The following is a 27,811-nucleotide window of genomic DNA, read 5'->3' as shown; positions in this document are numbered from 1 at the left end:
TCAAGATTGTCAGTTTACAGCTTTCTGAGTCCAGTAATGCTGAAATAGTGCTTCTGTTCAAATGAAGTGAAATCTAGCCAAATCTGCTCAAAAGCTTGTCTCTCTATTAGAGAAAGCTGTTTCATTCAGTATTCAGTGCAAATCTTGCCAATCTGATAGATGCTTATGCCTTATGAAGTACAATGTTTTCTGCAATGCTGTAAGACAGTTTTTAATGTGTTAGAAGTTATATGCACAAAAACTTATGTTAGGACTTCAATGATCAAGATTGTCAGTTTACAGCTTTCTGAGTCCTGTAATGTTGAAATAGTGTTTCTGTTCAAATAAAGTGAAATCAAGCCCAAATCTGCTCAAAAGCTTGTCTCTCTAATAGAGAAAGCTGTTTCATTCAGTATTCAGTGCAAATCTTGCCAAACTGATAGATGCTTATGCCATATGAAATACAATGTTTTCTGCAATGCTGTAAGACAGTTTTTAATGTGTTAGAAGTTATATGCACAAAAACTTATGTTAGGACTTCAATGATCAAGATTGTCAGTTTACAGCTTTCTGAGTCCAGTAATGCTGAAATAGTGTTACTGTTCAAATGAAGTGAAATCAAGCCCAAATCTGCTCAAAAGCTTGTCTCTCTAATAGAGAAAGCTGTTTCATTCAGTATTCAGTGCAAATCTTGCCATACTGAAACATGCTTATGCCATATGAAATACAATGTTTTCTGCAATGCTGTAAGACAGTTTTTAATGTGTTAGAAGTTATATGCACAAAAACTTATGTTAGGACTTCAATGATCAAGATTGTCAGTTTACAGCTTTCTGAGTCCAGTAATGTTGAAATAGTGTTTCTGTTCAAATGAAGTGAAATCTAGCCAAATCTGCTCAAAAGCTTGTCTCTCTATTAGAGAAAGCTGTTTCATTCAGTATTCAGTGCAAATCTTGCCAAACTGATAGATGCTTATGCCATATGAAATACAATATTTTCTGCAATGCTGTAAGACAGTTTTTAATCTGTTAGAAGTTATATGCACAAAAACTTATGTTAGGACTTCAATGATCAAGATTGTCAGTTTACAGCTTTCTGAGTCCAGTAATGCTGAAATAGTGTTTCTGTTCAAATGAAGTGAAATCAAGCCCAAATCTGCTCAAAAGCTTGTCTCTCTATTAGAGAAAGCTGTTTCATTCAGTATTCAGTGCAAATCTTGCCATACTGAAACATGCTTATGCCATATGAAATACAATGTTTTCTGCAATGCTGTAAGACAGTTTTTAATGTGTTAGAAGTTATATGCACAAAAACTTATGTTAGGACTTCAATGATCAAGATTGTCAGTTTACAGCTTTCTGAGTCCAGTAATGCTAAAATAGTGCTTCTGTTCAAATGAAGTGAAATCTAGCCAAATCTGCTCAAAAGCTTGTCTCTCTATTAGAGAAAGCTGTTTCATTCAGTATTCAGTGCAAATCTTGCCAATCTGATAGATGCTTATGCCTTATGAAGTACAATGTTTTCTGCAATGCTGTAAGACAGTTTTTAATGTGTTAGAAGTTATATGCACAAAAACTTATGTTAGGACTTCAATGATCAAGATTGTCAGTTTACAGCTTTCTGAGTCCTGTAATGTTGAAATAGTGTTTCTGTTCAAATAAAGTGAAATCAAGCCCAAATCTGCTCAAAAGCTTGTCTCTCTAATAGAGAAAGCTGTTTCATTCAGTATTCAGTGCAAATCTTGCCAAACTGATAGATGCTTATGCCATATGAAATACAATGTTTTCTGCAATGCTGTAAGACAATTTTTAATGTGTTAGAAGTTATATGCACAAAAACTTATGTTAGGACTTCAATGATCAAGATTGTCAGTTTACAGCTTTCTGAGTCCAGTAATGCTGAAATAGTGTTACTGTTCAAATGAAGTGAAATCAAGCCCAAATCTGCTCAAAAGCTTGTCTCTCTAATAGAGAAAGCTGTTTCATTCAGTATTCAGTGCAAATCTTGCCATACTGAAACATGCTTATGCCATATGAAATACAATGTTTTCTGCAATGCTGTAAGACAGTTTTTAATGTGTTAGAAGTTATATGCACAAAAACTTATGTTAGGACTTCAATGATCAAGATTGTCAGTTTACAGCTTTCTGAGTCCAGTAATGCTAAAATAGTGTTTCTGTTCAAATGAAGTGAAATCTAGCCAAATCTGCTCAAAAGCTTGTCTCTCTATTAGAGAAAGCTGTTTCATTCAGTATTCAGTGCAAATCTTGCCAAACTGATAGATGCTTATGCCATATGAAATACAATGTTTTCTGCAATGCTGTAAGACAGTTTTTAATGTGTTAGAAGTTATATCCACAAAAACTTATGTTAGGACTTCAATGATCAAGATTGTCAGTTTACAGCTTTCTGAGTCCAGTAATGCTGAAATAGTGCTTCTGTTCAAATGAAGTGAAATCTAGCCAAATCTGCTCAAAAGCTTGTCTCTCTATTAGAGAAAGCTGTTTCATTCAGTATTCAGTGCAAATCTTGCCAATCTGATAGATGCTTATGCCTTATGAAGTACAATGTTTTCTGCAATGCTGTAAGACAGTTTTTAATGTGTTAGAAGTTATATGCACAAAAACTCATGTTAGGACTTCAATGATCAAGATTGTCAGTTTACAGCTTTCTGAGTCCTGTAATGTTGAAATAGTGTTTCTGTTCAAATGAAGTGAAATCAAGCCCAAATCTGCTCAAAAGCTTGTCTCTCTAATAGAGAAAGCTGTTTCATTCAGTATTCATTGCAAATCTTGCCAAACTGATAGATGCTTATGCCATATGAAATACAATGTTTTCTGCAATGCTGTAAGACAGTTTTTAATGTGTTAGAAGTTATATACACAAAAACTAATGTTAGGACTTCAATGATCAAGATTGTCAGTTTACAGCTTTCTGAGTCCAGTAATGTTGAAATAGTGTTTCTGTTCAAATGAAGTGAAATCTAGCCCAAATCTGCTCAAAAGCTTGTCTCTCTATTAGAGAAAGCTGTTTCATTCAGTATTCAGTGCAAATCTTGCCAAACTGATAGATGCTTATGCCATATGAAATACAATGTTTTCTGCAATGCTGTAAGACAGTTTTTAATGTGTTAGAAGTTATATACACAAAAACTAATGTTAGGACTTCAATGATCAAGATTGTCAGTTTACAGCTTTCTGAGTCCAGTAATGTTGAAATAGTGTTTCTGTTCAAATGAAGTGAAATCTAGCCAAATCTGCTCAAAAGCTTGTCTCTCTATTAGAGAAAGCTGTTTCATTCAGTATTCAGTGCAAATCTTGCCAAACTGATAGATGCTTATGCCATATGAAATACAATGTTTTCTGCAATGCTGTAAGACAGTTTTTAATGTGTTAGAAGTTATATACACAAAAACTAATGTTAGGACTTCAATGATCAAGATTGTCAGTTTACAGCTGTTGAAATAGTGTTTCTGTTCAAATGAAGTGAAATCAAGCCCAAATCTGCTCAAAAGCTTGTCTCTCTAATAGAGAAAGCTGTTTCATTCAGTATTCAGTGCAAATCTTGCCAAACTGATAGATGCTTATGCCATATGAAATACAATGTTTTCTGCAATGCTGTAAGACAGTTTTTAATGTGTTAGAAGTTATATGCACAAAAACTTATGTTAGGACTTCAATGATCAAGATTGTCAGTTTACAGCTTTCTGAGTCCAGTAATGCTGAAATAGTGTTACTGTTCAAATGAAGTGAAATCAAGCCCAAATCTGCTCAAAAGCTTGTCTCTCTAATAGAGAAAGCTGTTTCATTCAGTATTCAGTGCAAATCTTGCCATACTGAAACATGCTTATGCCATATGAAATACAATGTTTTCTGCAATGCTGTAAGACAGTTTTTAATGTGTTAGAAGTTATATGCACAAAAACTTATGTTAGGACTTCAATGATCAAGATTGTCAGTTTACAGCTTTCTGAGTCCAGTAATGTTGAAATAGTGTTTCTGTTCAAATGAAGTGAAATCTAGCCAAATCTGCTCAAAAGCTTGTCTCTCTATTAGAGAAAGCTGTTTCATTCAGTATTCAGTGCAAATCTTGCCAAACTGATAGATGCTTATGCCATATGAAATACAATGTTTTCTGCAATGCTGTAAGACAGTTTTTAATGTGTTAGAAGTTATATGCACAAAAACTTATGTTAGGACTTCAATGATCAAGATTGTCAGTTTACAGCTTTCTGAGTCCAGTAATGCTGAAATAGTGTTTCTGTTCAAATGAAGTGAAATCAAGCCCAAATCTGCTCAAAAGCTTGTCTCTCTATTAGAGAAAGCTGTTTCATTCAGTATTCAGTGCAAATCTTGCCAATCTGATAGATGCTTATGCCTTATGAAGTACAATGTTTTCTGCAATGCTGTAAGACAGTTTTTAATGTGTTAGAAGTTATATGCACAAAAACTTATGTTAGGACTTCAATGATCAAGATTGTCAGTTTACAGCTTTCTGAGTCCTGTAATGTTGAAATAGTGTTTCTGTTCAAATAAAGTGAAATCAAGCCCAAATCTGCTCAAAAGCTTGTCTCTCTAATAGAGAAAGCTGTTTCATTCAGTATTCAGTGCAAATCTTGCCAAACTGATAGATGCTTATGCCATATGAAATACAATGTTTTCTGCAATGCTGTAAGACAATTTTTAATGTGTTAGAAGTTATATGCACAAAAACTTATGTTAGGACTTCAATGATCAAGATTGTCAGTTTACAGCTTTCTGAGTCCAGTAATGCTGAAATAGTGTTACTGTTCAAATGAAGTGAAATCAAGCCCAAATCTGCTCAAAAGCTTGTCTCTCTAATAGAGAAAGCTGTTTCATTCAGTATTCAGTGCAAATCTTGCCATACTGAAACATGCTTATGCCATATGAAATACAATGTTTTCTGCAATGCTGTAAGACAGTTTTTAATGTGTTAGAAGTTATATGCACAAAAACTTATGTTAGGACTTCAATGATCAAGATTGTCAGTTTACAGCTTTCTGAGTCCAGTAATGTTGAAATAGTGTTTCTGTTCAAATGAAGTGAAATCTAGCCAAATCTGCTCAAAAGCTTGTCTCTCTATTAGAGAAAGCTGTTTCATTCAGTATTCAGTGCAAATCTTGCCAAACTGATAGATGCTTATGCCATATGAAATACAATGTTTTCTGCAATGCTGTAAGACAGTTTTTAATGTGTTAGAAGTTATATGCACAAAAACTTATGTTAGGACTTCAATGATCAAGATTGTCAGTTTACAGCTTTCTGAGTCCAGTAATGCTGAAATAGTGTTTCTGTTCAAATGAAGTGAAATCAAGCCCAAATCTGCTCAAAAGCTTGTCTCTCTATTAGAGAAAGCTGTTTCATTCAGTATTCAGTGCAAATCTTGCCATACTGAAACATGCTTATGCCATATGAAATACAATGTTTTCTGCAATGCTGTAAGACAGTTTTTAATGTGTTAGAAGTTATATGCACAAAAACTTATGTTAGGACTTCAATGATCAAGATTGTCAGTTTACAGCTTTCTGAGTCCAGTAATGCTGAAATAGTGCTTCTGTTCAAATGAAGTGAAATCTAGCCCAAATCTGCTCAAAAGCTTGTCTCTCTATTAGAGAAAGCTGTTTCATTCAGTATTCAGTGCAAATCTTGCCAAACTGATAGATGCTTATGCCATATGAAATACAATGTTTTCTGCAATGCTGTAAGACAGTTTTTAATGTGTTAGAAGTTATATACACAAAAACTAATGTTAGGACTTCAATGATCAAGATTGTCAGTTTACAGCTTTCTGAGTCCAGTAATGTTGAAATAGTATTTCTGTTCAAATGAAGTGAAATCAAGCCCAAATCTGCTCAAAAGCTTGTCTCTCTAATAGAGAAAGCTGTTTCATTCAGTATTCAGTGCAAATCTTGCCAAACTGATAGATGCTTATGCCATATGAAATACAATGTTTTCTGCAATGCTGTAAGACAGTTTTTAATGTGTTAGAAGTTATATGCACAAAAACTTATGTTAGGACTTCAATGATCAAGATTGTCAGTTTACAGCTTTCTGAGTCCAGTAATGCTGAAATAGTGCTTCTGTTCAAATGAAGTGAAATCTAGCCAAATCTGCTCAAAAGCTTGTCTCTCTATTAGAGAAAGCTGTTTCATTCAGTATTCAGTGCAAATCTTGCCAAACTGATAGATGCTTATGCCATATGAAATACAATGTTTTCTGCAATGCTGTAAGACAGTTTTTAATGTGTTAGAAGTTATATGCACAAAAACTTATGTTAGGACTTCAATGATCAAGATTGTCAGTTTACAGCTTTCTGAGTCCAGTAATGTTGAAATAGTGTTTCTGTTCAAATGAAGTGAAATCTAGCCCAAATCTGCTCAAAAGCTTGTCTCTCTATTAGAGAAAGCTGTTTCATTCAGTATTCAGTGCAAATCTTGCCAAACTGATATATGCTTATGCCATATGAAATACAATGTTTTCTGCAATGCTGTAAGACAGTTTTTAATGTGTTAGAAGTTATATGCACAAAAACTTATGTTAGGACTTCAATGATCAAGATTGTCAGTTTACAGCTTTCTGAGTACAGTAATGCTGAAATAGTGCTTCTGTTCAAATGAAGTGAAATCTAGCCAAATCTGCTCAAAAGCTTGTCTCTCTATTAGAGAAAGCTGTTTCATTCAGTATTCAGTGCAAATCTTGCCAATCTGATAGATGCTTATGCCTTATGAAGTACAATGTTTTCTGCAATGCTGTAAGACAGTTTTTAATGTGTTAGAAGTTATATGCACAAAAACTTATGTTAGGACTTCAATGATCAAGATTGTCAGTTTACAGCTTTCTGAGTCCTGTAATGTTGAAATAGTGTTTCTGTTCAAATAAAGTGAAATCAAGCCCAAATCTGCTCAAAAGCTTGTCTCTCTAATAGAGAAAGCTGTTTCATTCAGTATTCAGTGCAAATCTTGCCAAACTGATAGATGCTTATGCCATATGAAATACAATGTTTTCTGCAATGCTGTAAGACAGTTTTTAATGTGTTAGAAGTTATATGCACAAAAACTTATGTTAGGACTTCAATGATCAAGATTGTCAGTTTACAGCTTTCTGAGTCCAGTAATGCTGAAATAGTGCTTCTGTTCAAATGAAGTGAAATCTAGCCAAATCTGCTCAAAAGCTTGTCTCTCTATTAGAGAAAGCTGTTTCATTCAGTATTCAGTGCAAATCTTGCCAATCTGATAGATGCTTATGCCTTATGAAGTACAATGTTTTCTGCAATGCTGTAAGACAGTTTTTAATGTGTTAGAAGTTATATGCACAAAAACTCATGTTAGGACTTCAATGATCAAGATTGTTAGTTTACAGCTTTCTGAGTCCTGTAATGTTGAAATAGTGTTTCTGTTCAAATGAAGTGAAATCAAGCCCAAATCTGCTCAAAAGCTTGTCTCTCTAATAGAGAAAGCTGTTTCATTCAGTATTCAGTGCAAATCTTGCCAAACTGATAGATGCTTATGCCATATGAAATACAATGTTTTCTGCAATGCTGTAAGACAGTTTTTAATGTGTTAGAAGTTATATACACAAAAACTAATGTTAGGACTTCAATGATCAAGATTGTCAGTTTACAGCTGTTGAAATAGTGTTTCTGTTCAAATGAAGTGAAATCAAGCCCAAATCTGCTCAAAAGCTTGTCTCTCTAATAGAGAAAGCTGTTTCATTCAGTATTCAGTGCAAATCTTGCCAAACTGATAGATGCTTATGCCATATGAAATACAATGTTTTCTGCAATGCTGTAAGACAGTTTTAATGTGTTAGAAGTTATATGCACAAAAACTTATGTTAGGACTTCAATGATCAAGATTGTCAGTTTACAGCTTTCTGAGTCCAGTAATGTTGAAATAGTGTTTCTGTTCAAATGAAGTGAAATCTAGCCCAAATCTGCTCAAAAGCTTGTCTCTCTATTAGAGAAAGCTGTTTCATTCAGTATTCAGTGCAAATCTTGCCAAACTGATATATGCTTATGCCATATGAAATACAATGTTTTCTGCAATGCTGTAAGACAGTTTTTAATGTGTTAGAAGTTATATGCACAAAAACTTATGTTAGGACTTCAATGATCAAGATTGTCAGTTTACAGCTTTCTGAGTCCAGTAATGCTGAAATAGTGCTTCTGTTCAAATGAAGTGAAATCTAGCCAAATCTGCTCAAAAGCTTGTCTCTCTATTAGAGAAAGCTGTTTCATTCAGTATTCAGTGCAAATCTTGCCAATCTGATAGATGCTTATGCCTTATGAAGTACAATGTTTTCTGCAATGCTGTAAGACAGTTTTTAATGTGTTAGAAGTTATATGCACAAAAACTTATGTTAGGACTTCAATGATCAAGATTGTCAGTTTACAGCTTTCTGAGTCCTGTAATGTTGAAATAGTGTTTCTGTTCAAATAAAGTGAAATCAAGCCCAAATCTGCTCAAAAGCTTTTCTCTCTAATAGAGAAAGCTGTTTCATTCAGTATTCAGTGCAAATCTTGCCAAACTGATAGATGCTTATGCCATATGAAATACAATGTTTTCTGCAATGCTGTAAGACAGTTTTTAATGTGTTAGAAGTTATATGCACAAAAACTTATGTTAGGACTTCAATGATCAAGATTGTCAGTTTACAGCTTTCTGAGTCCAGTAATGCTGAAATAGTGTTACTGTTCAAATGAAGTGAAATCAAGCCCAAATCTGCTCAAAAGCTTGTCTCTCTAATAGAGAAAGCTGTTTCATTCAGTATTCAGTGCAAATCTTGCCATACTGAAACATGCTTATGCCATATGAAATACAATGTTTTCTGCAATGCTGTAAGACAGTTTTTAATGTGTTAGAAGTTATATGCACAAAAACTTATGTTAGGACTTCAATGATCAAGATTGTCAGTTTACAGCTTTCTGAGTCCAGTAATGTTGAAATAGTGTTTCTGTTCAAATGAAGTGAAATCTAGCCAAATCTGCTCAAAAGCTTGTCTCTCTATTAGAGAAAGCTGTTTCATTCAGTATTCAGTGCAAATCTTGCCAAACTGATAGATGCTTATGCCATATGAAATACAATGTTTTCTGCAATGCTGTAAGACAGTTTTTAATGTGTTAGAAGTTATATGCACAAAAACTTATGTTAGGACTTCAATGATCAAGATTGTCAGTTTACAGCTTTCTGAGTCCAGTAATGCTGAAATAGTGTTTCTGTTCAAATGAAGTGAAATCAAGCCCAAATCTGCTCAAAAGCTTGTCTCTCTATTAGAGAAAGCTGTTTCATTCAGTATTCAGTGCAAATCTTGCCATACTGAAACATGCTTATGCCATATGAAATACAATGTTTTCTGCAATGCTGTAAGACAGTTTTTAATGTGTTAGAAGTTATATGCACAAAAACTTATGTTAGGACTTCAATGATCAAGATTGTCAGTTTACAGCTTTCTGAGTCCAGTAATGCTGAAATAGTGCTTCTGTTCAAATGAAGTGAAATCTAGCCAAATCTGCTAAAAAGCTTGTCTCTCTATTAGAGAAAGCTGTTTCATTCAGTATTCAGTGCAAATCTTGCCAATCTGATAGATGCTTATGCCTTATGAAGTACAATGTTTTCTGCAATGCTGTAAGACAGTTTTTAATGTGTTAGAAGTTATATGCACAAAAACTCATGTTAGGACTTCAATGATCAAGATTGTCAGTTTACAGCTTTCTGAGTCCTGTAATGTTGAAATAGTGTTTCTGTTCAAATGAAGTGAAATCAAGCCCAAATCTGCTCAAAAGCTTGTCTCTCTAATAGAGAAAGCTGTTTCATTCAGTATTCATTGCAAATCTTGCCAAACTGATAGATGCTTATGCCATATGAAATACAATGTTTTCTGCAATGCTGTAAGACAGTTTTTAATGTGTTAGAAGTTATATACACAAAAACTAATGTTAGGACTTCAATGATCAAGATTGTCAGTTTACAGCTTTCTGAGTCCAGTAATGTTGAAATAGTGTTTCTGTTCAAATGAAGTGAAATCTAGCCCAAATCTGCTCAAAAGCTTGTCTCTCTATTAGAGAAAGCTGTTTCATTCAGTATTCAGTGCAAATCTTGCCAAACTGATAGATGCTTATGCCATATGAAATACAATGTTTTCTGCAATGCTGTAAGACAGTTTTTAATGTGTTAGAAGTTATATACACAAAAACTAATGTTAGGACTTCAATGATCAAGATTGTCAGTTTACAGCTTTCTGAGTCCAGTAATGTTGAAATAGTGTTTCTGTTCAAATGAAGTGAAATCAAGCCCAAATCTGCTCAAAAGCTTGTCTCTCTAATAGAGAAAGCTGTTTCATTCAGTATTCAGTGCAAATCTTGCCAAACTGATAGATGTTTATGCCATATGAAATACAATGTTTTCTGCAATGCTGTAAGACAGTTTTTAATGTGTTAGAAGTTATATGCACAAAAACTTATGTTAGGACTTCAATGATCAAGATTGTCAGTTTACAGCTTTCTGAGTCCAGTAATGCTGAAATAGTGCTTCTGTTCAAATGAAGTGAAATCTAGCCAAATCTGCTCAAAAGCTTGTCTCTCTATTAGAGAAAGCTGTTTCATTCAGTATTCAGTGCAAATCTTGCCAAACTGATAGATGCTTATGCCATATGAAATACAATGTTTTCTGCAATGCTGTAAGACAGTTTTTAATGTGTTAGAAGTTATTTGCACAAAAACTTATGTTAGGACTTCAATGATCAAGATTGTCAGTTTACAGCTTTCTGAGTCCAGTAATGTTGAAATAGTGTTTCTGTTCAAATGAAGTGAAATCTAGCCCAAATCTGCTCAAAAGCTTGTCTCTCTATTAGAGAAAGCTGTTTCATTCAGTATTCAGTGCAAATCTTGCCAAACTGATATATGCTTATGCCATATGAAATACAATGTTTTCTGCAATGCTGTAAGACAGTTTTTAATGTGTTAGAAGTTATATGCACAAAAACTTATGTTAGGACTTCAATGATCAAGATTGTCAGTTTACAGCTTTCTGAGTCCAGTAATGCTGAAATAGTGCTTCTGTTCAAATGAAGTGAAATCTAGCCAAATCTGCTCAAAAGCTTGTCTCTCTATTAGAGAAAGCTGTTTCATTCAGTATTCAGTGCAAATCTTGCCAATCTGATAGATGCTTATGCCTTATGAAGTACAATGTTTTCTGCAATGCTGTAAGACAGTTTTTAATGTGTTAGAAGTTATATGCACAAAAACTTATGTTAGGACTTCAATGATCAAGATTGTCAGTTTACAGCTTTCTGAGTCCTGTAATGTTGAAATAGTGTTTCTGTTCAAATAAAGTGAAATCAAGCCCAAATCTGCTCAAAAGCTTGTCTCTCTAATAGAGAAAGCTGTTTCATTCAGTATTCAGTGCAAATCTTGCCAAACTGATAGATGCTTATGCCATATGAAATACAATGTTTTCTGCAATGCTGTAAGACAGTTTTTAATGTGTTAGAAGTTATATGCACAAAAACTTATATATGAAACATGAAACATGAAATACAATGTTTTCTGCAATGCTGTAAGACAGTTTTTAATGTGTTAGAAGTTATATGCACAAAAACTTATGTTAGGACTTCAATGATCAAGATTGTCAGTTTACAGCTTTCTGAGTCCAGTAATGCTGAAATAGTGTTACTGTTCAAATGAAGTGAAATCAAGCCCAAATCTGCTCAAAAGCTTGTCTCTCTAATAGAGAAAGCTGTTTCATTCAGTATTCAGTGCAAATCTTGCCATACTGAAACATGCTTATGCCATATGAAATACAATGTTTTCTGCAATGCTGTAAGACAGTTTTTAATGTGTTAGAAGTTATATGCACAAAAACTTATGTTAGAGCTTCAATGCTCAAGATTGTCAGTTTAAAGGTTTCTGAGTCCAGTAATGTTGAAATAGTGCTTCTGTTCAAATGAAGTGAAATCTAGCCCAAATCTGCTCAAAAGCTTGTCTCTCTATTAGAGAAAGCTGCTTCATTCAATATTCAGTGCAAATCTTGCCAAACTGAAAGATGCTTATGTGTTATTAAATACAATGATTTTTCAATGCTGTGAGACTGATTTTAATGTGTTAGAAGTTATATCCACAAAAACTTATGTTAGAGCTTCAGTGCTCAAGATTGTCAGTTTTCAGGTCTCTGACACCACTAATCATGAAATAGTGATTCTGTTCAAAAGAAGTGAAATCTAGCCCAAATCTGCTAAAAAGCTTCTCTCTCAATGAGAGAAAGCTGCTTCATTCAATGTTCAGTGCAAATCTTGCCAAACTGAAGGATGCTTATGTGTTATGAGATACAATGTTTTTGCAATACTGTAAGACAGTTTTTAATGTGTTAGAAGTTATATGTACAAAATCTTATGTTAGAGCTCCAATGCTCAGGTTTGTAAGTTTTCAGGTTTCTGAGACCACTAATGTTGAAACAGTGCTTCTGTTCAAATGAAGTGAAATCTAGCCCAAATCTGCTCAAAAGCTGCTCTGTCAATGAGAGAAAGCTACTTCATTCAATGATCAGTGCAAATCTTGCCAAACTGATAGATGCTTATGCCTTATGAAGTACAATGTTTTCTGCAATGCTGTAAGACAGTTTTTAATGTGTTAGAAGTTATATGCACAAAAACTAATGTTAGAGCTTCAATGCTCAAGATTGTCAGTTTACAGGTTTCTAAGTCCAGTAATGTTGAAATAGTGAAGTGAAATCTAGCCCAAATCTGCTCAAAAGCTTGTCTCTCTATTAGAGAAAGCTGTTTCATTCAATATTCAGTGCAAATCTTGCCAAACTGAAAGATGCTTATGTCTCATGAAATAAAATGTTTTCTGCAATGCTGTAAGACAGTTTTTAATGTGTTAGAAGTTATATGCACAAAAACTAATGTTAGAGCTTCAATGCTCAAGATTGTCAGTTTAAAGGTTTCTGAGTCCAGTAATGTTGAAATAGTGCTTCTGTTCAAATGAAGTGAAATCTAGCCCAAATCTGCTCAAAAGCTTGTCTCTCTATTAGAGAAAGCTGTTTCATTCAATATTCAGTGCAAATCTTGCCAAACTGAAACATGCTTATGTCTTATGAAATAAAATGTTTTCTGCAATGCTGTAAGACAGTTTTTAATGTGTTAGAAGTTATATGCACAAAAACTAATGTTAGGACTTCAATGATCAAGATTGTCAGTTTACAGCTTTCTGAGTCCAGTAATGTTGAAATAGTGCTTCTGTTCAAATGAAGTGAAATCAAGCCCAATTGTGCTCAAAAGCTTTTCTCTCTATTAGATAAAGCTGTTTCATTCAGTATTCATTGCAAATCTTGCCAAACTGAAAGATATTTATGCCTTATGAAATACAATGTTTTCTGCAATGCTGTAAGACAGTTTTTAATGTGTTAGAAGTTATATGCACAAAAACGTATGTTAGGTCTTCAATGATCAAGATTGTCAGTTTACAGCTTTCTGAGTCCAGTAATGCTGAAATAGTGCTTCTGTTCAAATGAAGTGAAATCTAGCCCAAATCTGTTCAAAAGCTTGTCTCTCTGTTAGAGAAAGCTGTTTCATTCAATATTCAGTGCAAATCTTGCCAAACTGAAACATGCTTATGTCTTATGAAATAAAATGTTTTCTGCAATGCTGTAAGACAGTTTTTAATGTGTTAGAAGTTATATGCACAAAAACTAATGTTAGGACTTCAATGATCAAGATTGTCAGTTTACAGCTTTCTGAGTCCAGTAATGTTGAAATAGTGCTTCTGTTCAAATGAAGTGAAATCAAGCCCAAATCTGCTTAAAAGCTTTTCTCTCTATTAGATAAAGCTGTTTCATTCAGTATTCAGTGCAAATCTTGCCAAACTGATAGATGCTTATGCCTTATGAAGTACAATGTTTTCTGCAATGCTGTAAGACAGTTTTTAATGTGTTAGAAGTTATATGCACAAAAACTTATTTTAGGACTTCAATGATCAAGATAGTCAGTTTACAGCTTTCTGAGTCCAGTAATGTTGAAATAGTGCTTCTGTTCAAATGAAGTGAAATCTAGCCCAAATCTGCTCAAAAGCTTGTCTCTCTATTAGAGAAAGCTGTTTCATTCAATATTCAGTGCAAATCTTGCCAAACTGAAACATGCTTATGTCTTATGAAATAAAATGTTTTCTGCAATGCTGTAAGACAGTTTTTAATGTGTTAGAAGTTATATGCACAAAAACTAATGTTAGAGCTTCAATGCTCAAGATTGTCAGTTTACAGGTTTCTAAGTCCAGTAATGTTGAAATAGTGAAGTGAAATCTAGCCCAAATCTGCTCAAAAGCTTGTCTCTCTATTAGAGAAAGCTGTTTCATTCAATATTCAGTGCAAATCTTGCCAAACTGAAAGATGCTTATGTCTCATGAAATAAAATGTTTTCTGCAATGCTGTAAGACAGTTTTTAATGTGTTAGAAGTTATATGCACAAAAACTAATGTTAGAGCTTCAATGCTCAAGATTGTCAGTTTAAAGGTTTCTGAGTCCAGTAATGTTGAAATAGTGCTTCTGTTCAAATGAAGTGAAATCTAGCCCAAATCTGCTCAAAAGCTTGTCTCTCTATTAGAGAAAGCTGTTTCATTCAATATTCAGTGCAAATCTTGCCAAACTGAAACATGCTTATGTCTTATGAAATAAAATGTTTTCTGCAATGCTGTAAGACAGTTTTTAATGTGTTAGAAGTTATATGCACAAAAACTAATGTTAGGACTTCAATGATCAAGATTGTCAGTTTACAGCTTTCTGAGTCCAGTAATGTTGAAATAGTGCTTCTGTTCAAATGAAGTGAAATCAAGCCCAATTGTGCTCAAAAGCTTTTCTCTCTATTAGATAAAGCTGTTTCATTCAGTATTCATTGCAAATCTTGCCAAACTGAAAGATATTTATGCCTTATGAAATACAATGTTTTCTGCAATGCTGTAAGACAGTTTTTAATGTGTTAGAAGTTATATGCACAAAAACGTATGTTAGGTCTTCAATGATCAAGATTGTCAGTTTACAGCTTTCTGAGTCTAGTAATGTTGAAATAGTGCTTCTGTTCAAATGAAGTGAAATCAAGCCCAAATATGCTCAAAAGCTTGTCTCTCTATTAGAGAAAGCTGTTTTATTCAGTATTCAGTGCAAATCTTGCCAAACTGATAGATGCTTATGCCTTATGAAGTACAATGTTTTCTGCAATGCTGTAAGACAGTTTTTAATGTGTTAGAAGTTATATGCACAAAAACTTATGTTAGAGCTTCAATGCTCAAGATTGTCAGTTTACAGGTTTCTGAGTCCAGTAATGCTGAAATAGTGCTTCTGTTCAAATGAAGTGAAATCTAGCCCAAATCTGTTCAAAAGCTTGTCTCTCTCTTAGAGAAAGCTGTTTCATTCAATATTCAGTGCAAATCTTGCCAAACTGAAACATGCTTATGTCTTATGAAATAAAATGTTTTCTGCAATGCTGTAAGACAGTTTTTAATGTGTTAGAAGTTATATGCACAAAAACTAATGTTAGGACTTCAATGATCAAGATTGTCAGTTTACAGCTTTCTGAGTCCAGTAATGTTGAAATAGTGCTTCTGTTCAAATGAAGTGAAATCAAGCCCAAATCTGCTCAAACGCTTTTCTCTCTATTAGATAAAGCTGTTTCATTCAGTATTCAGTGCAAATCTTGCCAAACTGATAGATGCTTATGCCTTATGAAGTACAATGTTTTCTGCAATGCTGTAAGACAGTTTTTAATGTGTTAGAAGTTATATGCACAAAAACTTATTTTAGGACTTCAATGATCAAGATAGTCAGTTTACAGCTTTCTGAGTCCAGTAATGTTGAAATAGTGCTTCTGTTCAAATGAAGTGAAATCTAGCCCAAATCTGCTCAAAAGCTTGTCTCTCTATTAGAGAAAGCTGTTTCATTCAATATTCAGTGCAAATCTTGCCAAACTGAAACATGCTTATGTCTTATGAAATAAAATGTTTTCTGCAATGCTGTAAGACAGTTTTTAATGTGTTAGAAGTTATATGCACAAAAACTAATGTTAGAGCTTCAATGCTCAAGATTGTCAGTTTACAGGTTTCTAAGTCCAGTAATGTTGAAATAGTGAAGTGAAATCTAGCCCAAATCTGCTCAAAAGCTTGTCTCTCTATTAGAGAAAGCTGTTTCATTCAATATTCAGTGCAAATCTTGCCAAACTGAAAGATGCTTATGTCTCATGAAATAAAATGTTTTCTGCAATGCTGTAAGACAGTTTTTAATGTGTTAGAAGTTATATGCACAAAAACTAATGTTAGAGCTTCAATGCTCAAGATTGTCAGTTTAAAGGTTTCTGAGTCCAGTAATGTTGAAATAGTGCTTCTGTTCAAATGAAGTGAAATCTAGCCCAAATCTGCTCAAACGCTTGTCTCTCTATTAGAGAAAGCTGTTTCATTCAATATTCAGTGCAAATCTTGCCAAACTGAAAGATGCTTATGTCTCATGAAATAAAATGTTTTCTGCAATGCTGTAAGACAGTTTTTAATGTGTTAGAAGCAACCTGGTCTCACAGAATTCCGTGAAATGTCCACGGGTCCTTAACTCAAAATCCGTGAAGCTTTCACGGAATTGCCCCAAATTCCGTGACGCGGCCACGGATTTAACTCCAACGCAAGTCAATGACACTGACCTTCCGTGGTCCACACACGGATACCCGTTTCAATGACGGAGTACTACAGAACTCGCTCAACGGACGTGCTTTCTCATTTGGAAACGCAACATCTGAAGTATTTGTTTCTTTTCCAACATCAAATGCCATAATGACGTTAACCCGACAGTTATTTTAGTTATTGCATTGTCCTGTCATCATAAAAATTCAGTTTGTTTCAGTTAGCCTAACCAAAGTCCCGTGATGGCACCACGGACCTCAACAACCTGACCTCACTCACTGGATGTTGTAATGTTGCTGGCTTGTTTAGGAACTTACAACTCTATGTCGACTCTGTTGCAATGGCATGTAATTAACTTGACATTTTGTCTTGTCCTGTCATCATAGAATCCAGTTTGATGGCGTTTTAAACACATATTGATCGCTTGGCTATAGTCAGAACTAAAATCTGTGATACGAGCACGGAGTGAGTCTGTGCTGAGATCACGGATAACTCTTAACACAAGTCAATGGCACTCATCTTCCGTGGTCCACACACGGATGCTCGTTGTAGTGATGGAGTATAGATCTCACTCAATGGACGAGCTATTTCATCTGGAAACGCAACATTTGAAGTAGGCTATTTATTTTCCAACACCAAATACCATGACCAACCTGAATGTTATTGTAACTATTGCATTGTCCTGCAATCATACAAGTTCACTTTGATTCTGTTAGCCTAACTAAAATCTGTGATACGAGCACGGAGTGAGTCTGTGCTGAGATCACGGATAACTCCAACGCAAGTCAATGACACTCCTCTTCCGTGGTCCACACACGGATGCTCGTTTCAATGAAAGAGAACAGATCTCACTCAATGAACGTGCTTTCTCATTTGGAAACACAGCATTTTATTTTCCGACACCAAATACCATAAAGACGTTAACCTCTCTGTTATTGTAGCTATTGCATTGTCCTGTCATCATAAAAATTCAGTTTGTTTCAGTTAGCCTAACCAAAGTCCCGTGATGGCACCACGGACCTCAACAACCTGACCTCACTCACTGGATGTTGTAATGTTGCTGGCTTGTTTAGGAACTTACAACTCTATGTCGACTCTGTTGCAATGGCATGTAATTAACTTGACATTTTGTCTTGTCCTGTCATCATAGAATCCAGTTTGATGGCGTTTTAAACACATATTGATAGCTTGGCTATAGTCAGAACTAAAATCTGTGGTACGAGCACGGAGTGAGTCTGTGCTGAGATCACGGATAACTCTTAACACAAGTCAATGGCACTCATCTTCCGTGGTCCACACACGGATACTCGTTGCAGTGATGGAGTATAGATCTCACTCGATGGAACGCAACATTTGAAGTATTTATTTTCCAACACCAAATACAATGACCAACCTAAATGTTATTGTAACTATTGCATTGCTCATTAAGTCTTCAGGTCGACTGTTTTACAATGACAATGCAGACTAATAAACTTTACACTTGCTCTGTCATTGTAAAATCCAATTTTATCACGTTTTCCATTTAGCCTATATCTTTACATTGCAGAGAAATGCCTCTGTAGCTCTTGTGGCATTACCACGGATCTGGCATGGATCTGTGGTGGACCCATGGCCAACTTGGTCTCTTTCTGTGTGTTGCTTTTGTTGTTTACTCATTAAACTTGAATACTTCAGGTCAACTGTGTTACAATGGCGCTATTGCATTGTGCTGCCATTAATTCAGTTTGATCAAGTTAGCCTTCCATGGTCAACAGCCTTCCTCAACAGTCTGATCTGGATGTTGGTTAATGTTGTCTGCTCAGTTAGAAACCTAAAGGCTTCAGGTCGACTGGGTTTACAATGTAAATGGTAAAAGTAATTAAACTGCCATTTTACCTCTCTAAATAAAATCCAGTTTGATCATGTTTTGCAGCCATTTATTTCATTAGATTAAAAAAAGAATCTTCAATACGACCACTGATTCATCCATGGGAGACACACAGACTACAAACTCAGGTTTCACTCTATGAATGGTTATTTTGTTTTCTCATTTCAAAATAATTAATTTTCATGGCATTACTTTTTGGATTAACCTAATGTGATGGACCCTTTAATCATTCTTGTCAAAGTGAATAAAGTAGGACAATAAAGTCATTGTCTAAAAGAAGGATATTGTTATTGTTAGGGCTACTCATGGATTACCAATGCATGAACATTTATTCGGCGGAAGAGTGACCTAGGCCTATGCACAATCCACATTTACAGAAAACAGACAATCCATTTCAATAGTCATAACATTATCACCTGATCTGGTTAATGTAGGCAACATTAATGCATGGAATGCTTGTACATGGGATTATTATTAGAGCAGTTGTGGTAGTGTGCTCATCCCCACCTGTGTGGTGCAGGGCAAAAGGGGGATAGATACAACTTAAAATAATGAGATGCCTGTACTCTGATATTTTTCCCATACATTTATTGTGCTGCAACATTTCGACCCTGCATTTTTGCATAGCAGAGTGCGGGCATCTCATTATTTTTTATTTTATTTAGTTCTCATATGGACAGAGTTGTCAAAAATACACTCTTCCCATAGTTAAGTAGGAAGACTTTTAAATTTCTTGTGAGACAAAGGGAAATCATATTCAAGGCTGATTTTTTTTATTTATTTATTTCCTTCAGACCATAATAATTTATCCTCTTTAACATTTCTACAAAACATCGTGTGAACTAGTTAAGAAGGAATGAACTTACAGAGAAACCAGCATTGTGATATACAAAGTAGACAGGTGGTGAATAGACAGGACAATTATGCAGTTTAAACAGTAGTATACGGTTGGTTTACAGAAGGTGGTTTAGAGTAATATAAATTAATTATACATGTGCAGTGAATTAGAAGTTACCATATAAGAGCAGAATAAATATGGCTATGTAATATGAACAATGCATGAACAACATGATATGTGCAATGTAGTATCTGTAACATTATAATAGTAGTAATAATAATGTATATGCAGTGTAGTAAAAAATAAATAAATATGGATATACAGTATGAACCATATAAACAGATATGTACAGATATGTGCAGTGCGGTAACCGTACCATTGGAGTGCAGAAACATTATGAATAGTAAGAATTAGGGATGTTAACCGATGACGGTTTGACTGATGGTTGACTGTATCAACGTTAACCGCTTAAAGTTGTCGGTAGTCGGTAAAAAAAGTGATCTCTAAATTAGGCTATTATCAGTGCTTAATTTATAAAGTGGGAGGTCCCAGAGCACAGAGGTGGGGTGGATCCGGTGACTCTAACAAGGTTGGAGGTAACAGAAAAAAGAAGAGAATTTTTAACGCATGTTTAATCAGAGTAGCCTTTTTCTTTTTTAGTATTACATTTATTTTAAAGACGTTTCAAGCTTTGTGTATTTGATTTATTTCTCATGTCTGTGTGAGGCATACACTGAGTTCCGTTACGTTAGGATGAGATGCACTCCAGTTAACATGCAATGCAAGTGACCGCGCGGGCGCCTCCATGATTATATTGTCTGTTATATTTACTTCTTATTCATTACATCCAGGCAATTGGCCGATGAAAAATGTATTAAAATTAAGATACAATTTATTCAAAACGAAATTCACTTTAAAACTAGAAAGGGTTTCTACAAAACAGAACTTAATGAAGTGGTCAAAGTCATGTCTGACCCACTCCATGTCTCATATTGCGTGCCCTATCTTACTCATGCTGTTCACTTTTCATAAAATCAACATAAATGGAAAAAAAACATCAACATTATAATATTTTAACAAATTAAATGCGCTTATTTAATGCTTATTCAAAATGCATCGAAAATGCAAAGACAAGATTTTTGTATAACTTCAATGGGGAATAAAGACTAACCAGACAAATAACAACATTGAACACAACACAAACAGTAATTTTTTTTTTTTCATTTAGGCAATTAATTTTCCATAGTGACACAGAAGGTGCCGGATCCAACATTGGAGGTGACGAAACAGCTCAAATTAAGCCCTGGCTATTATAGACAGTGGACTAAACGCTACTACTGTTAGCCAACTCATTCAAAGATCTTTTTGTGTGAAGTGAACAAATCCTTCACATTAAATTTTTCATAACTCGCCTGTTTGTACTTAATAAACTGATAAAAACATTTGTCACGAGGTCACAGCGTTGGGGTTTGCGCACTCACATCTACATTTCAGTGGTAACACATAAGGTGATGATGACCATCATCTTTCTTTATTATTGTTAGCACTACCTCAAACTAAAGCGGCGTCTCTTCGGAGCTGTCATTTTCTTAAATGAGCCGCGGCAATGTTTCAAATGAGCTTCTAATGCTAGATAAATGCCTTTATTTTCAACACGATCACCTTGTACCCAAAAGGAGCCATTTGTACTCATACAACCTCCTCAGTGCCGCGTTTGTGGAACTCATGTTTCGCACTGTATGGGATTAAAAAAAAAGTTACATGAGTGGAAGGGCGGGGCCGGGGCAGTGTGTGTGTGTGTGTGAGCGGGAGGCACTGGCAGAGTGGCAGAGATATGCGAGAGAGTTGTGAAATTGCAGGCGCGGCTCGAAATGGCTGTAATTTCAAATAGCGTAGCATATTTTGAACTAATCGGTTAACGGGTTTCAACTGGCCAATGAGGCTCAGTGGTTGTTCGGTCAGTGCCTCCACTGCAAAAAACAAAACAAAAAAGGAAACAGATCTTAAAAACAAAACAAAACATAGAGTGGTCTCTTTCCTAATCTTCTGACTCTGGACTACTAAGGTCATACTCATCATCAGTGTCCGTACTGCATTCTGTGTCCTGTATCTGGAGGTTGTCAACTATAGCACTATACATGCTCACAGCATTTTGTGATGAACTCTCCAGTATGGAGGACCTCCGCATGAGGACACTTTTCCAACCAGCTGCAGCATCCTCTGACATGTCACCAAAATCTGTAACATACATAAACATAACATACAAAAGAATTACTAGTATTGTTCCAAAGCATGTAGACTCACATAGACAGAAACATTTGGTTGTTTGTTGCATGAAATCTTAAGCAAGGGATACAAGGACCTTTAATTGTCATATAGTTATATAGTTAGTTTGGGGCCAAGGGCTGTGACTGTGTGTGATGGGGGGGCCTGCGTTAAGGTGAGGATAGGACAAACAAAGTGTGAGGGTGGAGTATGACTAACATGGGTGTGATGGCAGTGGGAAAAAAACAAAACAAAACTTGTTGCTCTTTTCCAGACTGGTACCAGCTCAACTCGACTTTTTAACACTCTGTGACTACCACTTTTGGTTTCACCTCTGTTGAGGTTCTAACGATGATATGTAAATATTGGATATTGCTCTGGTCATTGTTATCACTAGCATCATAATGTTAACATTCTGAGCATGCCCTCAGCAGCTATCTGTCAGTGTTAGCACGACAGGATGGCTGATAAGAGTAAATATTGCCATCTCCCCAAAAACGTGTCTGTATTGTGATGAATACACAATGCTGAAGATTTTATCTGTTATAGTCATTGCTGTTACCATCTTTTCCACATTGTTGATGCTAGGGTAGTTTACTTCAGTGTCGCTATAGCAACCAGTTATATTTTATACTTTTATGCAGTGGTAAACAAAATGTCTAACTAAACAGATTCCCGTAATTTCCCAACTATTAGCTGCTGCTTATACATTGATTTTGCTAAATTTCTTCAGCTATAAGGTTAATACACAGGGGCAGTTAATGTGGTTTTGTTTCTTGCATAAAATACTGTCCTGCGGTTTATACACAATGAGGCTAATACACAGGAAATTACTGTAGTCAAGTTGAGCAGTAGAAAAGGGACTATTTTAGTGAGGGGAAACAAATCTGAATTTGACTTACAGCCCATTCTGATGTTCTCTTTAAGCTTATCTACTGCCTTTATCTCCTTCCGGAGAGACGTGATGTGTTGAGACATCTCCTTCACCAGGATGCTCTGCTCCTCCTCAAGGCGTCATATTAGCATTGTTTGGTCAAAAACAGACCGTTTTAATCTGAAGGAGTGGCCTTTGGTAATAGGGAATTGATGGAAACATGAAAAAGTGATTTAGTATTCAGGATTAAGTTACAAACCAAAACATAGTTTGGTGTTTTTCATTGCTATACCATAGGCATATAGGAATACATTTTAGAGAACATGTTAAGATTGGCTACCATACCATCCTCACTTCTCTCCCAAGGCAGGATGTAGTCCTCTGTCAAATTGGATGCCAATCCCTCATCAATGGGATCCTCTGCAATAGTATTGTAGAGCCGGATCTTTTGTCTTAGTTTGTTTTTTAATTCTCTTATTTTTCTTCTCTTTCTTTGTCTGGTCTGGTTGCTATCTGCAAAGTGAAACAAGAAAGTGAAAACAAGGAAAACAGAGTTTGTTTGCATTTGCAATGAGCCATTTGAATATCTGTCAACCAACCATGCTGACGATAGAGGTCCTGCTTCTTGCGTAGCAGGGCCACTATGATACTTTCTATCTCAGCCCTGAGATCCTCGGTTGCTCCCTGTTGTGTTGTGCTCCCTGGCTCTGAATAGGTAACAGTCAAGCGAAAGTTTCATTTAAACATTTCTGATCACCTCATGTAATTCATATTTGAACAAAGTAATTAACAGTTGTATATCTGAAAAGTCAGAAAACTGTGCATGATTTACCTGTGACTGCCCACTGCTGAACATCACACACCCACTGCTGTGCTGTTTGTTCAGTGATGCCATTCTTCTTGCGGAACTCACTGAAGCTGGCATCTTCCAGCTTTGCCCTCTCTGAGATCTTTAAATCACACACAAAAAAATAAAAAAAAATAATGCAAGCTTTCAGCCAATACCGGAATCAAGAAATTCCTTCATCTACAGTTTATAAATCAATGTATCAATGAGCTTATTACAGATGGCCAAACTCCAGATATGCTGTTTGTTGTTAAAATGTATATTGTGTCAGGCAAGAGGAACATTGCAAAATGTCCTTACTTTGATGTATCTGTTGGCCAAGACTTTGTGAAGGTTCGCTGTCTTTTTTTTGTTCCACTCCATGGCCTGTTGAGTCAACATATTTTCTCTCCCTGATTGAAAAAATAAATCTGCATGAGTGATTGGATCAATTTAAATGTGAAATACCATTGCAGTTAGACATGACTTAATACAACAATTACTTTAGTAAGAGGAGAACAGGAAAATGACATTTTAGAGGTCAGAAATGCCTGATCACGGTGTACGGTTTGTAATGTGTCATACCAACCTGCCTTTGTCATGTATTTAGTTACAAGAGCTGCCCTGGAGAGGAAGCTGTTTACCTAGGTGTAAAAACAATTTCTAGTTACTTTACACCAAAAAAGCAAAACAAATTCACAAAACATGTAGCCATATTTATTTTATTATATAATATATGATCATCAGTTAGCTCTCCACCTTATAATTCCATGGAAACTAAAACAAACACACCCTTTCTGTGGTGTCCTGTCCACATCCACGGTTAAGGTGCTCTTGAGCAAGGCACCAAAACCTTTACTGCTCCTCTGACACCTTAACAGATGACTGCCCACTGCTTTGAGTTAGTGTGTGTCACCTCATGTGTGCTGTGTATGTGCCACTAATTCACGGATGGGTTAAATGCAGAGACTGAATTTCCCGAACAGGATCAAAAAAGTGTATATACTTAAATAGTGCAGCTCAGAGGGAACATAGCTTCACTTTTTACTCAGACATAATGGGTGTTGAAACTACAGTTCAGAATGTGCTCTGATGGTCATTCTAGCAAGATAGATCTTTGTTTGATATCCTGATGTACTTTATCCTCCACACTCCGCTTATCTCTCACATGTATCAGTGAAGTCTCCTATGTCCGCATAGTTACAAAGTCAGTAATAACATACTTGCTCAACTTCCTCTCCGACAGTGTTCCCTGCTCCATCCTGATTCCTGCCACCCCATCTCACCTGTAACATAGTGATTTATCATTTCCTTATAATGGTAAAAGTGTAATGTAATGTATTATATTACAGTTTTTTTCAGTCGCTAACAAGCATTTGTCCAAGCAGTTGTCACATTTTCAAAACTCTAAACACAATTAGCACAGCATCTGTCTATTGTGGCCATACCATTCACACATTTCATGTCGTTTTCACACAGTATGGAGTCATTGAACACATTTCCACAATGCTTACATTTTCTGAACAAACAAGCTATACCTCCCAACAAAATTATGGATCATTTTTGTAGTATTTACAAATGTTAACACACAACATCCCACAATAGCAAAAACAATGTTCCAAATCTTAGATACAGTATAAAAACCTCTGCTTCTGCGATGATATCAGTTCAAAAACAAATTATCTTAGCTGATTTATGTTGTGTAAATTGGGCAAACCACAAGTGATTCCAATCCGGCTTAGACTCAATGGCAGGGGTTATTTTTTTCTATTACATTGACACTTATACAATAAAAGGAGGACTTTGAGTGATATTTTTGGAAACAGAAACAGAAAAAGACAAACACTGTAATGTATGGACGAGGAAAAGTAAGAGCAAGGGGCCCAGTGAGAGGAGCAGGAGCAGTGAGAGATGCAGTGAGAGGAGCAGGAGCAGGAGCAGTGAGAGGTGCAAGAGCAGTGAGAGGAGCAGGAGCAGTGAGAGGTGAAAGAGCAGTGAGAGGAGCAGGAGCAGTGAGAGATGCAGTGAGAGATGCAGTGAGAGGAGCAGGAGCAGTGAGAGATGCAGTGAGAGGAGCAGTGAGAGGAGCAGGAGCAGTGAGAGGAGCAGTGAGAGGAGCAGTGAGAGATGCAGTGAGAGATGCAGTGAGAGGAGCAGGAGCAGTGAGAGGAGCAGTGAGAGATGCAGTGAGAGATGCAGTGAGAGGAGCAGGAGCAGTGAGAGGAGCAGTGAGAGGAGCAGGAGCAGTGAGAGGAGCAGGAGCAGTGAGAGATGCAGTGAGAGATGCAGTGAGAGGAGCAGTGAGAGGAGCAGGAGCAGTGAGAGATGCAGTGAGAGATGCAGTGAGAGGAGCAGTGAGAGATGCAGTGAGAGATGCAGTGAGAGGAGCAGTGAGAGGAGCAGGAGCAGTGAGAGATGCAGTGAGAGGAGCAGTGAGAGGAGCAGGAGCAGTGAGAGATGCAGTGAGAGATGCAGTGAGAGGAGCAGTGAGAGGAGCAGGAGCAGTGAGAGATGCAGTGAGAGGAGCAGTGAGAGGAGCAGGAGCAGGAGCAGTGAGAGATGCAGTGAGAGGAGCAGTGAGAGGAGCAGGAGCAGGAGCAGTGAGAGATGCAGTGAGAGGAGCAGTGAGAGGAGCAGGAGCAGTGAGAGATGCAGTGAGAGATGCAGTTAGAGGAGCAGTGAGAGGAGCTGTGAGAGATTGTTTTTATTTTACCCCCCTTTTTTATCTGGGCTTTTTTGTTGTTGTTGTTTTTTGGTTCAGAATGCTCGTATGTGTTTCATGGATATTTTGTTCACTGTAAGCAATACTGTCAAACCTTTTCTGTTCTATCATACCGTGTTTCTACTGTACCTCCTGCAGTAAACAGTAAAGGAAAAAAAATAGCTTTTTACTGGAATGCTTTTGAATGTGAACTTTACTGTACATTTGGACATACAGTTCCTAACCAAGAAATTTAGTGTAAAACAATGAATTTGCATGTTTTGCATGCAAAAACCTGTAAAACTGAGACTGAAAAGTCTATGCAGTTTTTGTAATGTCAACAATAGCCAGTATTCTGAAACCTGGTGTACTTTGATTGACTGCATGTACCTTTTGAAGTGAAAACAAGTGTTATTCTTTGACAGAATAATTTAATTTTGAGTCAGATTTCCAGTGTTTTGGTAAAGTTGGTGTGTGCAGAGAAAGATGTGTTCTATTTTGAAATGAAGACTTAGTATATATTTAACAAAATGTGTTTTTGAGAAGAAAATTATCCATTTGGCCAATTGTGTTTTGTAGGTGTGAGTCTGTGTTAAGAGTTTAGAAAAAGTATCTGAAGTATGGTTAAGCGCTTGTTAGCGATTGAAAAAAACTGTAAACTTACTCCATTTACAGTCATTTCAGGTACCTCGCATTTTGCTGTGTGTGCTTTGGCGTGCATGACACTCAGAAATGGTCTCATTTCCATCAACGGCTGCATATCGGTGAAATTATCAGCCACCTTGCTTAGGTAGGGCCAGTACCTAGAAAACAAGAGCATCATTAGTTGGTATTACCAACACAATTTGCTTGTAAATCAATCTAAAACTACGACTCAGATTAAAACACTCAGGTATTTATCATTTAATATACAGTAGGTTGACCAAATGTGACCTAGAGAAATTACTTGCAGATAACATCCATTGCGAAGAAGGTAACATTTGCTCTCTCTGCCATGTCCTTTTGAATAAACATTGGATATGCAAAGATTTCTCCACGGTAGTGATTCAGGGCACGCAATAATACCCCGTGTCTGATTGATAAGAGACAATATGGTTAATGATCAGTTTACACAAAGAGTTGCTCAAAATCCTTGCTCACATACCAACACACACTTTCTTCCTCTCTTTCATACACACACAGTCACATCTCTATTTGTACTTTAATTAAAAAAATGACATTGATAAATATAGATTGAAGTGTCCACAACATGAATGACAAATTACACTGTACAATAGCACACTCCTGAAATACCAACACACCTGCAAACTGCCACCTGAATACCCTCTTCATCAATTTTTGAGGAGGATTTGTTGGATGTCTCCTTACTCGCCCTGAACCTCGACACCCCACACGTCCCACTGTCATTTGCCTGTGAAGTCAGCTGTTACTCATTTCAACAAATATACACCCATACATAAACAGATTATGGTATGCAGAATAAAACTTACTCTTGCCCCGCTGCTTCCTCTGATTTTCTCCAGAAAGCTCAGAACTTCGTCATCTTTGGCTATAAACAAGCCCTCATATAAAGACGGTTCCTCAGTTCTGTACAAATGATCACAAAATACCTAATTTAACTAACGCACATTTACTCTACATGCAACTATTTCAATGGCAATGTTCTTGTTAAATATATTTATAAAAAAGACTGTGTAGTCTTTACATACCCTCTTGATTTTCTGAAGCGGTAATGTTTTCGGTTGCCATCGCAACACACTGCCAACATGTCAGGTTGACAGGCTGGACAGCAAAAAG

At 36.1% G+C, this 27,811-nt stretch overlaps 1 long non-coding RNA gene across 1 annotated transcript; it reads right to left on the bottom strand.

Moving 5' to 3' along the window:
• Positions 1–20,917: 20,917 nt before the first annotated feature.
• Positions 20,918–23,177, bottom strand: LOC127983661 (uncharacterized). The gene is made up of 3 exons (XR_008160475.1): positions 22,833–23,177; positions 22,516–22,680; positions 20,918–21,586 (listed from the first exon to the last, which is right to left on the bottom strand). It is a non-coding gene; the product is annotated as an uncharacterized LOC127983661 (long non-coding RNA).
• Positions 23,178–27,811: the final 4,634 nt, after the last annotated feature.

This window comes from Carassius gibelio, chromosome B20 (genome assembly GCF_023724105.1).
Source record: "Carassius gibelio isolate Cgi1373 ecotype wild population from Czech Republic chromosome B20, carGib1.2-hapl.c, whole genome shotgun sequence".
Lineage (NCBI taxonomy): Eukaryota > Metazoa > Chordata > Actinopteri > Cypriniformes > Cyprinidae > Carassius > Carassius gibelio.
This window is presented reverse-complemented; position numbering and strand designations above follow the sequence as displayed.